Raw genomic sequence first — 15,132 nt, forward strand, 5'->3', positions numbered from 1 at the left:
CTCAATATACTCTCCACTATTACTATAAACACCTTGCAGCTTTCCTAAGTTGTCAGTTTTAAAGTGTATCAAAATGGAAAAAAATGAACTAAAAGCAAATGAAAAACATGCATACAGCAGCTTCATCCCCTGAAGGTTCTGAGTGAAATTCATCATCTTGCATTCAACAAATAACATAAGATAAAAAGGAAAACTAGAGTATAAAATGTTCAGTGTTGCCAAAAAAAGAGAAAGTTTTGAAGCACTGTGGTTTTTATGTATGTAGGTTTGTTTTTTTTTTTTTTTTTTAAAAAAACCTATTTTAGAAGAAATAGAGTTTAATTTGATTTATTACTTATGTTCTGAACATTTCAAAATGGAGAAAAATGGTAACGGAAAAAAGGTAAATCTTGCTTTCAGACCAAGAAGATTAAAGACTTTTGATCTAGTACTCAGAAGAAGAGTATAAACTCACCCATACATGGTCATCTTTCTTGAACCACCTCGCAGCCTTTGTCGTGATTTCTTGCTACCTGTAATGCAATGAGAGTAAAAATGCTTAATTCAGTGTGAAAACATATTGAACTACAGAATATTTCTTCACATTAATAAACCAGCCTATTCTGACTAGTAGTTTGTAAGTTTAAAGATGTATAACAGCACCACAAAACATGGCAGAGCATTTTCCAGTATTTCCACTGCTTAATGAGCAACAACATACATAGGTCTCATACATCCATGACTCCCAGTGCTGAGCTAAGAAAGGTCAGTGAAGATCTCACATTCATGGGAAATGTGCCGTTCCCCTCCCTGATACCTCTGCAGCTTTTATATGTTCCTCTGCTGACCACTGACTGCTCTTCTGTCATGCATTTGTCCACATTGGTCATTGATATTGCTGTATTTGTGACAAAGACCTTCAGAGGAGACGTACTGTAGAATAAGCCTCAATCTGCCTCAAACAAACCATCAAAATTAATCACCCTAGTAAAATCAGACATGTGTGTACTCCCCACTTCATTCTTCCTAGACAGATCATCTTTCCAAATTCTTTGATCAAAAGACAGTGTCAAAGAGAAAGAACATTGAAAAGAGTCTTCAAGTTCAGTTCAGCTTCCTCCTGATGCAGATGCACTTTTAAATTAAGTAGGAGTTTAATGGGCAGGGTTAAAATGTTCCAAGAAGTGGACCCGAAGATTAACTCCTTTAAGCTTATGTCCTTCTACTGATTTATAGAAATTTATACTGGAAGAATTTCATGTAAGTTTGTTTTTCATCTTGTAATGCATCTCTGAATTTCAGGTTCATCAAGGACAAGTAAGTATTTTCTCAAGATATGAGTGAATAAAGAAAACAGGTTATGAACAGAGAGTTTGAAATCCATTTTCATCTAGCAATCTTTATTATTTCCCACACCTCTACTCCTTGTTACGTACACCTTCTTTTAGAAGTCACTTTACCCACCAAGTCTTCTTCCATTAGTAAGTTGGATGAAATGTACAGGCAAACCATGATTTCCGTGTTAATCAAACCCTGACCTTGCTGTTCAGGATATGCTCCTGTACATATCAGTTGCAATTTCTGAACAAATAAAAACAATTCGGCAAATTCTGTGTATGTGGTGCACAAATTCTGTGTATGGAAATGGTAAACATCCTAGGGCTTTTTTACTCCCTTTTCTTGTGACCTTCCATGATGGCAGGCCAGCCATTCCTTTTGTTCAGGTGCTTCCCTGGGGAATGCAGAGGACAAGCCAGTATCCCATACTCCAGTTTTGGAGTGAGTTTTACCCACAAATTTTGGAACATCTGAATCCCCTATTGGCACATGAGCTACATCAGGGAGCTTCCAGCTCAGGAAATCTCTCCCTGTTTTCTTACACATGTAGGTGTATTTGCAAATGCCCTACAGAAGGGAAGAAACTCCAAATACTACACTTTTCACTGTAAAAATACAGACTTTGAGAGTCAAATTACACCAGATTTCCATTTCATGTGTGTCTGTGTGAGATCTGAAAGCATACAAAAGCAAAACTGTGGGGGGAGAGGGTCGAGTGCATCCACTGCATTGGTAGTGCCCTGCTTACCAGTGAGTTCAGGCACAATTTCAGGAAAGAAGAGGCAGGGAGGGCTCTGCCAGGTGATCTCTGCACAGTCAGTGCTGCTGTGCTCCAACATGGGGCAGAATCAGAGCAGAGGAAACCAGAAGAAGAAACAGGGGTTATCACAAGGTAAAGAGGATTCAACCAGTTCAACCCAAATCATGTTGATTGCAGCTTTGCATCACTATAATCCACTTAGATTTCATTCTAAGGTTCAGCCATCATGGGTGCTTTGAGTGGCTGCAGCTGGTCAAGGCCATGGACCCTGTGGCTTCCTCCCACAGACAGCCAGGAAGGACATCTCATGTCCCTTCCCTTGTAGCCGAAGGGCAACCAGGAACGGGACAGTCGCTGGCAAAGACCACCTGCAGGCAGACGCTGTGCCCACCCTGCTGCTGCCTGCCTGCTCATCCCATCCTTGGCAGGAGAAAGGGCTCCCTGTGCAATTGACAGCAGGAATCCCAGGAATCTACTGGGAGGAGGCCTAAACAAAAAGCAGATTTCCTGTGCTTAAATCTGCTTCAGCAGGAGGTACAGAGGGGTCTGTGAAAATGGTTCATAATGGGCGGTATGCTGAAATGAAATCCAAGTGGATTACACTGCTTCAGGTGGGAGGAGGTGGACATTTTCTTTAATTTATTTGTTCAGGTAGCTGGTGGCATGCCAAATCCAGGGGAGAATAGAGATCTTTTTTACAGATCATTAGAATTACCATGATGAGCATTAATGTGGTTATCAGATTTCTCCACTTTTTGCTGGAATTCTCCCTAGTCAAGTTGGGTTTGTATTTTGTGGTTGGGGTTTTTTCAGGAGAAAATAACTCAAACCATATACTGACTGTCTTGCCATGCATCCCTTAAGATTTTTAATCTATGTGTAACTGCTTAAATCACCATGACATTTATAATAGAAAGGGTTTTACTATTTAAGACTTTAATTGGCACAGTATATTAACAGCGCTGTTGTCACAGTGGCACTTAAGACTGCCTCAGCATTAAAAAACAAGCCCAACTTGAATTACACTTGTATTTTTTCTTACTCTTCTTCAGCAGAAATGTACTATACAAAAAATGAATGAATGAATAAATAAAAGAAAATAAACTCAACCCTTTTATTTTGCAGTATTTCAGTTAATTCAGCTTTACTAAACTCAGATATTATCTCAATCCTGATATTTTCCAATGTATGCTATGTGTTTTTCTCCAAAGACTATCATCCCCAAAAGAAAATACTTCACAAACTTCCCCTCTGCCCAAGGTTTTTTACTCTTTGGCATATTCTTATTGTTCCATTTTTGTTGCTATTTACAGTAAAAGCTCATTTAAATATTATGAAGCTCACAGCATAACCATGTGGCAGCACTTGCCAATGAATAACATCTGCAGCAACGTGTATGTGTATTTATATTACATTAAACTTAAACCCACTCATGTGGGTGATTTTGTTTTTCGTTTTTTGCCTTTTTTTTCTTTTCTGCATTGCCTCTGTTTTAAATTCTTTGTCCCAAGTAAAGCACTAGGCAAATGTATAAACCACATAGGATACAGTGCAGCCATTGTCACCGGGTGCAGTGCCAAATATAGTTTCATCATTAGACCTAGGTTCATGCCAGTGTAAACTACTCTGTGTTAGATGTCAGTAAAATGTTATTTTCTCTTTTTATTATTTTAAACTTATCTGTGCTGAGACTGGGTTCTTTCTGTGTGTCTGTTTTCAGTGCTTGATGTCTGTGCATGTTGTATTCTAAGCTGAACTGCATTTGGAAAGCCAACAGAGTTTACTTTTGCAGTAAAACAGAACTGGAGTCCTCTCATAATGAAAATTTTGTCAATAATGAGATACAGCGTAGCCTCCAAGTATTTGGGTAAGCACACTGTGTCACACACAAAGAGAAAGCTGTTCTCTTATTAGAAAATAAAGACTTGTAACATGAGAGAGAGAATTACCAGAATCTGTACAGAGACAACAGAGCATGCAAACTCTTCTGAGCTAAGCAGATTGGTCTAGCTAGTTTGTATAACACAGCCTTTGAAAATTACGTGTTTTAAAAAAGACAGTATAGAGACATAACAAAAATGCCTAGGGAAATGATCTGCAATTGGAATATTTGTGGTACTGAGGTCTTTTCAGGACTGTGTTCCTCCTTCCTTCCTGACACCACCCAAGAGCTGTAACTCCAACTATTTGCCAAGAATCTGATATGCACCCACCATGCATTTAAAGCTGACAGTCATTCTCAAGTTTATAAATAAAATAAGTCTCCAAAAGAATTTAGATCCTAGAACAACTGTTAACAGAGCTTGAAAAGGTTGTGACTGTAGTGTGCACCTTTCATTCTCCCATGTTGATCTGCCTATTATTGAAAATATTGTCCTTTTGGAATGTTCTTGGAGCCTGCACAGTTCTCAGTTTTTTCCTCCTTTCTCTGCCAGTTGTTTCTAGATCAAAACCATTTTGCTAGACAATTACAACCACATGCATTTAAAAATATACATTTTCTTGAATTAACTATTAACATAAAAGTTATCAGAAATACAGGTAGCCTTTAGGAAGATTTGTGGGTCCTCATGAAGTACAGCTCAAAATCTTTATTAAGCAGGGAGAAAACCACAAGGCAGCTGTGATTCCTTATTACATGTGTTTAGAAACTCTGAACCATGCAACTCTGACCTAAGTTTTTTGGTATTTTTCAGCCAAGCCCAGATCAGACTGTGCATTTCAGAGGTCCCATCACCCCGTTTTCTCAAAAATCATCACTACAGTTCTCTCTTTGAATTTTGTCTCTCAGAGCCTCAGGTAACCCTATTTCCTTCTCTTATTACTAACACGCCTCTTCCTACACGCACTTAGATTATGATCATGTTTAGTGTGAAAGAATGAAATCAGAGAGCTCTCTTTTGTTCCAGATATAGAAGCTTTGCAGGCAAAAAGCAATAAAAAGACATGGAAAATTAATGTCATAGAACTCTGCAGAGAAAGAAAAGTATAACTTGCTATTCGTGGGCCTTTGAGAATAAGCTGATGAAGCCATCAAACTGTAATTCTGTTCCCTGCTAGCCTAATCAACTCGAAGCTTGCCAGGGCATGAGACCTGAGTTTGGAGCTGGTGAATAGAGTGAGAAAGCTATTTTGTAGGTAAAGAGAATTGTCTTTCCTTAGTGATCTTGTACAGAACTGAGAATGCTAATTGTCCCTCTCTGCTAACACCCTATAGATATACTGTCCTGACAAAATAGGGAAATAAGGAACGTAATGTAAGCACCAGCCAGCAGTATTCTCAGGTTTAATGATGGTACAAAGCAGAATTCATTGTCGGGTTTGTTTGGATAGTATCCTACAGGTTTAATACTAATATGACAAATTTGGACCTCTTAATATTTCTGATTACTTTTTTGTATTACATCTTTTAAAGGCTGCTCAAAGAGAGATTAAAAGATTTTGTGATGCTTAAAATAAGAAAGATTAAACTAAATAAAACACAAAAAATAAAGATCACTGGCAATTTATGTTAGTGAAATAAAGGCTTAATCAAGAGCAAAGTAAATTCATCTTCCATTCCTTCCTTCTCCACTTTCTTAAAATGGTTAAAAAAAAAAAAAAAGAAAAAGATAAAGAAAAAAGTTTATGCTGTGTATGCTGTGTTAGGTAAAAATGAATGACTTCTATCCTTTCTTTCCGTCTCCTTTTTTTTTTTCTTTTTTTTTTTTTTCTTTTTCTGTTTATTTCCATGGTTGGGGTTTGTTTTTGTTTTTGTTTTGTGTGTGTGTGTGTGTGTATCCTGTACCTTCAAAATGTACAATTTTTCCAGAACCACATAACATCTACCTGTGCCAGATTGGAAGCAATTTCAGTGGAAATGCCTGGTTAGGTTCTTTCACACACCTCATTTTCTTAACAAGACAAAAACCAACAGAAGTCCACCATATTGTCCAGAATTCAAAAAAAACAGAGGTCTGCCTCTTGTCTGCTAGTCCAAGGTGGCAAAATGGGAACAATTGCAAATTTAGAACTATAACTGGAAAAAGTATAAAAATAATTTTTGATAGTCCACTGGATTTTGCTGCTCATCTCTTTTTGCTGGGATGTAACTCAAGCAATTAAAGAAAGCTACATGCTAAAAATTATCTTCAACAGCCTTTCCTGATCTTTTGGTCTTCAGTGGTTCCAAATGGATCCTCCTGCGAAGTGCGATAGCAGTGGGATGTTTTCAATATTTTTCCAAGATATGGACCCAAACCTTTGCAGAGTTTGGAATCCATGGGCTTGGCTCCAGCTCTGTGAGACACCAGAGAGATATTTCCTGTCTGTGTGTCAAATCTAGTGATGTCTCCCTCTCCTTTTATTAACATGTTGTGTTAGAGATGTGAGGAAAAACATAGTCTGTACTTCAAGACTTATTTCCATGAGCCAAAAGTAAAGAATGAATTTGGGCTGGTTATATGCATGCAGCCATTTCTTGATAATATATCCTCAAGCATTTGGGACTTCACAGTTGAGTAACTGTCAGTCACCAGTCTTAGACACCCTTGAAGAGGAGAAATGAGAATATTCCTCCTTTAGACTAATCAGAAAGATGCATAGAGAAATTATTAGGATGGTGCAAAGGAACTGTGATTTTTGCATTGTTTAAAATTAGTGTTTGATATTGGAATATGTTCTTAAATAAATGTGGTTATGTTATACATAAGTTTAATGCACTTTTCCTGCTTTATGCTTTTGCTAATGACTTATTACTTGGCATTTATTCTATATTTATTTTAGACTATGGAAATGATGTTAGAGAAAATGCAAATTTGGTAATTTTTTTATTCAAGTTCAAAATGGTTCATAAAGCAGACGTTGGAGACAACTCACAACATCAACAACACATTTGGCCCAGGAACTGCTAACAAACATTCAGTGGTTAAAGAAGTTTTGCAAAGGAGATGAGAGCCTTGAAAATGAGAAGTGCAGAAGCTGGCCATCAGAAGTTGCCAAAGACCAATTGATAGCAATCAGCGAAGTCAATTCTCTTACAACTACATGGGAAGTTGTCAAAGAACTGAACATCAACTATTCTACTGTTGTTTGGCATTTGAAGCAAATTGGAAAGGTGAAAAAGCTCGAGAAGTGGGTGCCTCATGAGCTGACTGAAAATCAAAAAAATCATCATCTTGAAGTGTCGTCTTCTCTTGTTCTACACAACAAGAAGGAACCATTTCTCAATTGGATTGTAACATGCAACGAAAAATGGGTTATATACAACAACTGGCAATGACCAGCTCAGTGGCTGGACTGAGATGAACCTCCAAAGCACTTCCCAAAGCCAAACTTGGACCAAAAAAAGGTTGTGGTCACTGTTTGGTGATCTGCTGCCATTCTGATCCACTACAGCTCTCTGAATCCTGGTGAAACCATTACATCTGAGAAGTATGCTCAGCAAATCTACGAGATGCACCAAAAACTGCAATACATGGAGCCAGCATCGGTCAACAGAAAGGGCCCATTTCTTCTCCACGACAATGCCTGAGTGCACATCACACAACCAGCACATCAAAAGTCAAACAAATTGGGCTATGAATCTTGCCTCATCCACCATATTCACCTGAACTGATGATCCTGAGGGTCTCTTCCAACTGAAATGATTCTGTGATTCTAATAATGGATGGCAAGTATTCCCATTATATCTAGGATCATGTATTTACAGACAATATTAATTAATTTATTTGTCACCTTTCAGTCCCTTTTTTAGAGGAAGCATTTGGGACAGAGTTGACTAGTGCATATTCCAATATCAACCACAGGCAGCAATCTCGCTAATTCAATTGCATATGCCATAAGAACAGCTACTGAAGAGCCCAGAAATTCACAACTTCCCCCGCCATTAAGAGAAAATGACTGGTGAGATTTTATCTTTCCCTAATAAATTTCAGTTAAAACTTGATTTTAATTATAAACCCCAGGAGAATTAGGTCCAATTCATTCTTGTTTTGCATGTGGTTGAACTGATCACAATCCAAGGAAGGGAATAAGCCTGAACAAAAGACTACGCAATAAACGTGTGCAGTCAGCTCTACATTATCCATGGTTAGAATATCTGGACTAGTCAGTACTTAGTGCCACAATGTAATAAGCAGGGTGCACTATTCTCCTGGGCTCTGCTCTGGACAGAAATCAGTTTGAAAGTGGTAGGGGTTTTTTTGTTTGGTTTGTTTTTTTTCGTTTGTTGGGGGTTTGTTTGTTTGTTTGGGAGGGCTGTTTGTTTTTTATTTGTTTTCCTAACATTAGTGTACCAAAAATGTGTTTGTAGCCTAACTTAAAATGATTCTGTATTATCTATGCCTTTGTTTTTACACATGCTCTTCCATTTCACCCCCGTCCATATTCTCCAGGATGACTGAATCAACTGTTTCCTTTACAGTGTTACTTTAATTAGCTCAAGCCTTGTTTCACAAGTGAATCTCTTTCACAGTGCTAGGTACTGTCCAGGTTATTTTTTCTGAAACTTGACTGTACCATTCTGCACTATCTGAAAAACAGAGACTAATGCTGAATTTGGACTGTCGCTGATGTAGGATTAGCATGCATTTTGAATATTATTCTCCTCAGCCTGTCTAAATCAAGGCTACATCCACTTAGGTCAAAGAAGGTAAAGCAACATAGGTAAGAGAAACAGGACCTTTGTGTATATTTGTTCCTCTCCCACATCAAAACATGCTGCAGTGAGTTAGTTTCCCATTGTTACAAGAAAATGGTGTGAAAATGAATAATGTTGGTGGTGCACAGTGCAATCACATCTGCTGAGAAAAACAGAAAAGAGAAAGTGGTAGCCAGCTGCCACTGCCGGAGAGATTCATTCCAAGGGCTGCACATCTGGATCTTGCATCTGTGAAACTCATAGTGACTGGCTGCTTCCAATCCTGGAGTAATCAGAGATGAAGTAAAAGAATCAGCACCATCCCAGTACAATCAATGATATGGAAAAGATACAGGCATTACTCTTTACTAAGGCACTAGTGCATCTGTTTTCTCAGTGTTCATAAGATGTAAACCCATTTACTAGCACATGAATACCTAAACCTCTAGAAATGAGAATGATGAATAACGCTTTTCAAGGGCCATTTTTTAAAATAACATTCCTGCTGTTAGCACAACAGTGTTCTCTACTATAATACTTTCCAGTTAGAAGAAAATATGAATCTTCATTCTCTGTTTGCTGTTTCCATTGTTAGACCTGGCCTGAACATGTTCTCCCTTTCTTTCCCTCCCCTTCTGCTAATTTTCTTATGCCCTGAAAAACCCTAATAAACCTGTACAGGTTTCCAATTATAAATCAGCATTTTTCAGCAGAGGCAATTACAAAAAAAATTAAGTAAAATTCAAAAATTATTAGAAAGTGTTGGGTTTTTGTTGTTGTTTTGTTTGTTTGTTTTTCTCAAAATTCAATTTAATCAAAAGTTAAAGCAAAAGAAACAAACAAACAAAAAGGTTTTTTGAAAACTATCCAGTTGTTAGCACACTTTTTTAGTAACTTCTGTTTTATACTGAATCACACCATTGGAATCATCTTGCAGATATTTGCAGTATACACTCACATTGCTGTTTCACAGGAGTCATGACACATGAGATTTATGAAGTTTTTCTTTCTTTTCTAAATCAAGGTAGTTACCTACAAATCTACATTCATCACATGTGATGATTATAAACATACTTCGATTAAAGAGTATGTGCTTCTGCAAACCAGATATGCACTCTCAAATGTTCATGTCTTCTTTTCCTAGTTGGATATGAAACAGACAAGTGGTCTCAGTGTTACTGAAATGCACTCATGCCAGTGTATTGTCAGAATTATACTCAAAAAGTTATATGCACATTTTGAAATGAGGGTACAGCTTTCAGTAATAGCCTGATTGACTGCAAGTCTCATCTAGGAACCAACAGGGCAACACACTAGTATTGTGAGGTGGATAAAGGTAATTGCGAATGCTAACTCTGAACATAACAAGTCATTAGTAATTCTCAGACTTGGTTTAAGTAGTTTGATATTTCTCTCAGTGATATCAGCAACTACAAGATCCTAGTCTAAGGATTACAATTGTTCCATCTAGCTGTGATTGTAGCCTTTGCAATGTTACTACTTTATACTATTATGTCTATCATTCTCTTACATATGCACTAAACAAAATCAAACTTTTTCAGTATAATTTACAAACTGTGTACAGTGACAGATGTACAGAAGCAAAACAAGGATGGTGACATTAGCTAGGAACCAGTACAAAGTCCAGATCTGACTTAACCATGACTCTATACTAAATCAGTGGCAGAGTTCTCAAAATAATACTAGGTACGGGGACAGAACTACAGAAATTTAGCAGGGTATGCAAGTAGAAATGTAGAATTATTTTCAGGCTGTTTTATGTACTCATGCAGTTAGAATTTTACCTCAGTTCATTTCATTTCACTAGACTGTCTGATTCCCAATATTCAAGAGAGTAGTAATCTTTAATCAGTTTATTCTCACCACACTCACTTGAGGTAGAGAAGTATTATCCTTGTTTAAATACAAAGATTTGTAAATGAAGTGACATACCTTATATCAGCCAGAATCTGTGGCACAAGATGGGGTTTTCATCATGCCTTCAGAGCCTCGATTCAACAATTTGGCTATATTTCCTTCCTCAGCCACATTTAGGTTGTTTATTCACAGTTTTATGATGAATTAGTAGAGAGAGTGAAATTTCTGACTCATCTGTGTAAGTGATTTTCTATATTTGTGGTTTAAAACTGCATATAGAGCCTGAGGTGTGCAATCCATATTTATTCCAGTTTAACTAGAGGAAGACTTAGAATGGAGGAGCATCTCAAAAATTTTGTAATCAGAAAACAGAGTAGAAACATGAGGTACTGCAAAAAAAGTGTATACTATGTGCTGCTGAACTACGCATACTTTGGACAGAGTTGGGCCTACAGCAGCAGAGGTTAATCACAAACAAGGTATATGAGCTCCTTTGGGTATAGTGGCTAGGACAGGGATATCTTTTCTCCATCAGTGGAATATACACAACAGATTACTTGAGTCAGCACCCATGCCCATGGCAGGGGGTGATTTTTCTACTGACCACAGTGTCTCAAGCTAGGTCAGGACTGCGAAACCAGTATCTAAGAACCCTCACTTATTTCTGAACCGTGACTACTTGTAAAGAGACATCTTCAATTCCAGGATTAAGATCCTAAGAGACCAGACTAGTGCTGTCCCAGCGATACCACTTTTCAGTTGTGTTCATACTGTAAGGCATAGCTACTAATCATGACAATCGTGTTTACTTTCTTTATATTCTACCAGACATATATTTTTTTCCTATGTAAAAGATATGACCCTATAAAAGCTAAAGAACCTGAGGAAGTCAATATTTAGGATCTCAAGCAGTTTTCCCTATTTGATCCAACACAATAAAATACAACCTCTTGGTGACCAGTTACATTGTTTTTTTTCACACTGCTGTAGACCACAATGAAGGAAGTATCTTTGCTAGACTTAGTTTTTATCCTGTCTTCACCCATGGGAACATATGGAGTTGACAACCAGACATGATCAAAATTGTGTTAGCTGCAGTTGCCTGACACCATATGCTCTCAGCTACCTTGCTCAACAGCACAACCTGAAGCAAAATGTAGCTAATTAGCCCCCACGGTTTCCTGTCTGCTTCAAAGGCCACCTACTCAACACATCTGATTAAGAGCACCACTCCCCATATCAGTATTATGTTCTTTCCTTCTACTTCTTTCTGATATTTGTTAGTGTCAGTACCCGTACTGCTGCAAACAGATAAGAAAAAAAGGGATTATTTTGAAGAGGTGACCATCACAGAAAAAAGTTATGAACCCACTTGGTCATGTCATCATCACCCAGTTTTGGTGATCATCTTCTCCATATAAAGGTCATCTCCTGTCTTCACCGACACTGAAGCAGCACCAAATATATTGGCTCGGTGACTTTAACAAGAATGTTGTAATCTGTTTTTTTTTTTTTTTTTTTTTTTTTAATTTATTAGAAGATAGAGTTTATCACTTTTCCTCATAAATTACATCTCAAAACATGTTTATGGTCAGAAGAATGAGTGTAAAAATGGTGTGTATGCAACAAAACTGCTTCATGTTTGCACTGACTTACATATGCTTTGTTTTCTGAACACAGATACACCCTTTTTTCTCTTTATTTCACAGAAATTGATCTAGCTGGGGGACAATAAGCTTGTTTCTTTCATGATTCATGCATTATCAACACAATTGTTAATTGTTTACAGTTGCAGATCTTTTTTAAATACAGATAAAGGAATGAATTTCATCATAAAAAGAAAAAATAAAAACAACAAACAGCTTCTACTTCAATTTCTCTTTCATACAGAGAGAGGGGTTTTCTCTGGTTATACCTCTTACCGTTGGCTACAGAACACATAAACATTAAATAGTAAGATCTTACCTAATGTCTAGATGGACACCAGTGACAAGTGGTGTCCCTCAGGGGTCCATACCAAGACCAGTACTGTTTAACATCTTCATCAATGACACAGATATCGGAATCGAGTGCACCCTCAGCAACTCTGCAGATAACATCAAGCTGAGTGATGCAGTTGACACACCTGAGACATGGGATGCTATACTGAGGGACCTGGACAAGCTTGAGAAGTGGGCCCATGTGAACCTCATGAGGTTCAAGAAGGCCAAGTGCAAGGTCCTGCATCTAGGTCAGGGCAACCCTTAGTATCAATACAGGTCTGAGGATAAAGGGATTGAGACCAGCCCTGCAGAGAAAGACTTGGGGCTACTGGTGGATGAAAGATAGGACATGAGCTGACAACGTGCACATGCAGCCCACAAGACCAGTTGTATCTTGGGCTGCATCAAAAGCAGGATGGCCAGCAGGTTGAGAGAGATGATTCTGCCCCTCTACTCTGCTCTGGTGAGATCCCATCTGGAGTCCTGTGTCCAGCTCTGGAGCCCTCAGTACAGGAAAGACATGGACCTGTTGGAGAGGGGCCAGAGGAGGCCACAAAAATGATCAGAGGGCTGGAACACCCCTCCTGTGAGAACAAGCTGAGAGAATTGAAGTTGTTCAGCTTGCAGAAGAGAAGGCTCCAGAGAGACCTTACTGCAACCTTTCAGGACTTAAAATGGGCCTATAAGAGAGATGGGAACAGACATTTTTGCATAGCCTGTTGCGATAGGACAAGGGCTAATGGTTTTAAAGTAAAGGAAGGGACATTCAGGCTAGACATGGGGAAGATATTTTTTACAATGAAGGTAGTAAAACACTGGCACAGATTGCCCAGAGATGTGGTAGATGCCCCATTCCTGGAAACATTCATGGCCAGGCTGGGCGGTGCTCTGAGCAACCTGATGTGGTTGAAGATGTCCCTGCTTGTTGCAGGGGGATTTGACTAGATGACTTTTGAAGGTCCCTTCCTACCCAAACCATTGTATCATTCTATGATTCTGTAATAAAATACAATACTGTGCTACCTACTGCTCTTTCAGACATGTTCATTCTATGATTGTATGATTCCCATAGTCAGCGAGAAGAGTGTGAATGCAGCTGTTTCCTCACATAGAATAGATCTAAATTAGGAATGAGAGAGGGACAGTTTTCACCATACTGATTTTTAGAGCAAATTCTGGTTTTTAGAAGGATTTGGTGAGTACTATTTAGGATGTTCTTGTTACCCTTTAAAACCTCTTGGACTAACGGTGCCCATGGTGAACAAAGAGAACCTCTGTGTAGCTCAAACACATGTATTCCTTTAATCCAGCTCTAGAGACCTTTTTTTTCTTATTACTCATTGGTGCTCACAAGACAGCAATACTTAAAACAAAATCGTGGAACATCAATGGCTCTGTAGTTGCAATACTTCATAAGATACTGTGCAAAATTCATGTGCTATTTCTTTGATAAGGGAGGGAGTTCAGACTGGCTGGTAAGGACATCTAATCTGAAACAGATTTCCTTGCTGTTCAATACTCGTTATAGAATGAGCTCACATGAATAATCTAATGCTGCTTGATTACTCATTAGTTCCAGCAACCTGCTTTCATATTTATTTCTGTCCCCAGTGGCCCTCCTTTCCATCAAGTCATTACTTGCTGTGGCAAGCTTTGCTGCATGGAACACAGTACAAATTTTAGCAATGCCGGCATGACATACTAGACCAACCAGTACTATGGCTTAAAACCATAAATGCCAACTGCAGCAAGTAGTAGTTGTGTTGGTATAAAGTGTGTAAAAAGTTCTTAGTTTCAATCATGTTTTACATAATAAGCACTCATTTTGTTGTTTGTCGGTTAGGAAAATACATTAGGAAAAATGTATTCCTCTTGGATTTGCATTATCCCAGTTCTGTTATGAAAGGCAGTTTCAGGATTCAGGAAGGTATCTGTAGTTTGAATCATGTGCATTAAGCCTTGTAAGCCATTTAAAAATGCAAAACAAAAGAAATCAAAACTCTGGTAACTTGAGGACTGTACAGAACAATCCTTCTCATGCAATGCTTCAAGCATTTTTTCTTTTAATATTTATCCCAAGAAAGGGCATGAGCTTTGTAATGATGATTACTTAATATCCAGAAAATTTATTTTCTTTTGTCTAAAGAGAGACTTACCCAAAATCAGCATTTTTTCTGGACGTTCTCTGGCTCTTGAAAGCCTCCAGCATATAGTGCAGGGGATGTGATTTCTGGCTTGATTAGGTAAGGCTCTACCTTTCAGCAAAACTGTTTAGGTGTGTGTTATTACATTTACCTTGAGGCATGTAAACATCACACCCAGTTCCTTTGCAACCTGAGCTTTAACTGAAAAAGAAATAAAACATCCTTCAAGGGAGAAGGGAGCTGGATGTTTACCTGAAAGTAATAACTTGAGGGAACTCTGCATATTAGTAACTTTCCATTCTTAAGGCAACTACTGTCTCACTTTGACTATATGAAGATATAAAGCAGTAATCAAAGCAGTAATTAAATTTGGGGCTTTTTCCTCTTAAAGTGATTGCAACTTGAGCATCAGGGTAGAAGTGAGTTCGTATT

At 38.1% G+C, this 15,132-nt stretch overlaps 1 long non-coding RNA gene across 3 annotated transcripts in view; it reads right to left on the bottom strand.

Moving 5' to 3' along the window:
- LOC135577299 (uncharacterized) overlaps nucleotides 1-14,880 on the bottom strand; it is a 29,204-nt gene extending 14,324 nt beyond the window's left edge. For 2 of the 3 annotated variants that reach the window (XR_010468992.1, XR_010468990.1), the window contains exons 1-2: nucleotides 14,713-14,880; nucleotides 455-512 (exon numbers count right to left, since the gene is read on the bottom strand). This is a non-coding gene — a long non-coding RNA (uncharacterized LOC135577299). Of the gene's footprint in view, nucleotides 1-454; nucleotides 513-8,738; nucleotides 8,980-14,712 lie in introns of all 3 variants that reach the window. The other variant, XR_010468991.1, reaches the window with a different exon arrangement.
- Nucleotides 14,881-15,132: the final 252 nt, after the last annotated feature.

This window comes from Columba livia, chromosome Z (genome assembly GCF_036013475.1).
Source record: "Columba livia isolate bColLiv1 breed racing homer chromosome Z, bColLiv1.pat.W.v2, whole genome shotgun sequence".
In the NCBI taxonomy this organism is placed as follows: domain Eukaryota; kingdom Metazoa; phylum Chordata; class Aves; order Columbiformes; family Columbidae; genus Columba; species Columba livia.